Genomic DNA, 3,371 nt, shown 5'->3' with positions numbered 1-3,371 from the left:
TGCATTTCCTTTAACCTGTCACAATTTCAACTGCACTCATGCTCAATGACTCAAAGGACTGAAAAAAATATATGAGGTTGTATTCAGAGTGTCTAAAATTTGAATGTATTTTCATCAAAAATGAAAATTAGTTTTCAAAACACTTATTTTATTCCTAAACTATACAAAATCAATCATGAAATTTTAAAAGCAAGTAGGTCATAATTCATGGATATCAAAAGTGTAAGTCAAAATTATTTCAATAAACTGAAATTTTTATTTGTATTTTTGAAAAAGTGATTAAATCTTGTTAAATTTTTTGTAAAAATGAAGTCGTTGACATGGACAGCTGCCTCCTAGTCTGGATCTGACACCCACCCGCCGTGCAATCCGTGCCTTTGGTCCTGAGTCCAGTGCGGCAACTCTCAAGGAGCAGCTGGCTGTGAGTCTGCTTAAGGGAGAACGAAGCCCCCAGAATAAGACGACAGTCGTTGGGCTGGTGCTGTTGGATGGCCTGAGCCATCAGTATCTAAATGAAGGACGTGGCAGATAAACTTGCTCTTGTTGATGTCACGGAAGACAAGCCGAAGGGAGAGATGATGGGTCTCCAGCATGGCAGCCTTTTCCTTAGAACTGCAAAGGAGACTATAGTGTGACTGCAGAGACCACAGTGAGACTGCAAACTCCAAGCTGCTTATCACCACAGCTGGGGCACGTCAACACAAGGGAGAAAGCCGTCATAATTTGGTCCAGTGTAATGTGAACATCTTTAACCTCTTCATTCCTAATGTGAAATACACCCCAACTGCAATTTGCTTGTTGTTTCCAACCCAGTGGGTATCGTGACCTATGTGGCTTGGAAGATAAGTGGCTTTCTAAAAACCCATTTATTCGAAGTGGTTGCAATCTGGATCCAGCCTGGTTCCATTACCTAATGGGGGAGAGGCTGGGAGTTCACCCATTAAGCTGTCATGGGTGGGTGCTTGGGGAGCATGGACATTCTAGTGACCCTGTGTGGAGTGGAGTGAATGTTGCTGGTGTCTCCCCAAAGGATCTGCACCCTGATTTAGGCAGTGATGCAGATGAGGAACAGTGGAAGGAAGTTCACAAACAGGTGGTTGAAAGTGCCTATGATGTGATCAAACTGAAAGGCGACACACCCTGGGCCACTGGCCCGTCAGTGGCAGATTTGGCAGGAAGTATGATGAAGAATCGTAGGCGGGTGCATCCAATTTCCACCATGGTTAAGAGTCTCCACGGAATAAAAGAAGACGTCCTCCTTAGTGCTCCTTCCTCTTGGGACAGAGTGGAACCTCTGATGTTGTGAAGGTGACTCTGACACCTGAGGAAGAGCCCGTTTGAAGAAGAGAGCAGATAATTTTGGGGGATCCAGAAAGAGCTACAGTTTTCAAGTCTTCTAATGTCCTACCACCTCACTGTCTAGGCTACAGCAGGATTTTAGTTGGAGATTGTGCATATTGTCCCTTTTATCTGATCTGTGACTAAAAACATCACTTTCCGAAAGGTAGAAATAGTAATGGTTCATAAAACCCTGCATCTGTGTCCTGATGCTGGACCATCCTTATCTTGTGTGAAATAGTTCCACCTCCTCCACGGCGCCACTGCCAATGCTGCATACACTACAGTTGCCCTTCAAACTAGATGTGTGTCCACTGGGTTATATAACTTGTGGTTCCTTTACCAAACATGCCTAGTCCAACTTTTTTCCTCCAATCAATCACATCCTGGGATCCAATGTATAAATTTAATATTGCATGTCATGTGCATAACTGTTTTAAAGGGTATTTGTTACTCCTCACCTGAGCATATTTTTCCATTGATTTTTAGAGCTAGTGGAAGGGAGAGGGGGAGATATATAGAGGAAGCATCGATGTGAGAGAAACATATCAACTGGTTGCCTTTCACACGAGCCCTGACCAGGGCTGGGGATAGATCCTGCAACCAAGGTACATGCCCTTGACCAGAATCAAACCCAGGAGCCTTCAGTCCCTGGGCAAACGCTCTATCCACTGAACCAAACCAGCTATGGCCCAAAGGATCATATTCTGTGTACTATATGTTTCAGATTAGTGTACATTGCCATATAATGTAAAAAGAAAAGTATACATATAAATAATACAGCCAACTGTCCAAGTGTTATACCAATTAAAATGCCAAAAACCTTGAACAGTGAAAAAATGAAAAAATAAAGCCATTTACAATTCTAGCATTCAATGTCAATCTAGTTGCCAAGGTTGATGCTCAGTATCACTGTCTCGCATGTTAAGTTTCCACCTACAAGTACACATGTGAGAGTTCCGTCCACAAAATGTTCCCTGGCCTCTACTGTGAACACAGATTAGCCAGCACGTGCCCAGGAGCCAGGAATGGAAGTGTGAGGAGAAGCTAAGAAATGGGCACCTGGAAAAACAAGAATTTGTTGCACAAGAACCTGTACATGTATGGTAAGAGGAAGGATTTGACGACTTAATTCATTTGCATTTCTCTGTATCTATAACCTTCCAGAACTCAAATCCTGCCTGGACTCTGAAGTGACCTCTGGTGTCCCGGCGTAGCTCCTGCAAATCTGCGCAGCGTTGGAGCCCTGGGGAAAGAGACTGGAGAAGGGCCCCTGCGGCCTGAGTGATGCGCAGAGGCCTCCGAGCCAGCAGAAGCACTGGGCCCTGCATGACAGAGGTGCCTGTGATCTGTACGACTGTGACAAGCAGCACGGGTCCTCTGGCGGGGCCCTCAGACTCTTGCCCGGTCTCAGCAGTACTGCATTGGCCTGCACACAGAAACATGGTGCGACATGGCCCTTGCTCTCGAGAGCTAGACTGAGCCATCCTCCTCTGCCCTACGTCCAGGACTGTACACCTGAGGCCCTCCCTGTGCCTGTGTGTGGGCAGGCAGGCAAGTTCCACTCAGGCCCTACACAGCCAGCTGCAGTACCACGGCGTCAGAGGCCCTCAGAAGGCCTCTCAGAAACTCCGCTGCCCCGGAATCCAAGCTGTAGTCCCGCCTGGAAGACCAGGCAGCATCCTGTGTTGGCAATGGCAGTATGTGAGTCTCAGACAGGTTTCTAGGAGATCATGGGTAATCCCCATTATGCATGAACACTTGGGACCTCCGGGAAGGTGGCGGTTAAAGAAAGTTACACTTACTGCGTTTGATTTGAGTGTCTGGTGGCCAGGCTGGCTCAGATCATTAAGACCTTCTTTATTTGGGTGTGTTGTTTATTTAATTGTTTAGCTACTTATTGCTTTCCTTGTCCCATCTCTCCAGACACTGCTCAGCCTGGGGAGAAGGAGGAGCAGGGTGATATCTGTGTACCCAGGATCCTCACCTGCCTGTGGAGTGTCTCCAGGGAGGCCCCGGGCTTGGTCATGTTT

The 3,371-nt window shown here is 46.5% G+C and overlaps 1 pseudogene; it reads left to right on the top strand.

Annotated features, from left to right (window-relative positions):
• The first annotated feature begins 207 nt into the window (after positions 1 to 207).
• On the top strand, positions 208 to 1,423 carry LOC102419119 (annotated as a pseudogene).
• The last annotated feature ends 1,948 nt before the right edge of the window (positions 1,424 to 3,371 follow it).

The sequence above is a fragment of the Myotis lucifugus genome, unplaced genomic scaffold (genome assembly GCF_000147115.1).
Source record: "Myotis lucifugus unplaced genomic scaffold, Myoluc2.0 scaffold_227, whole genome shotgun sequence".
Taxonomy (NCBI): Eukaryota; Metazoa; Chordata; class Mammalia; order Chiroptera; family Vespertilionidae; genus Myotis; species Myotis lucifugus.
Note: the sequence above shows the minus strand (reverse complement) of the source record. Positions and strands in the feature narration are given on the sequence as shown.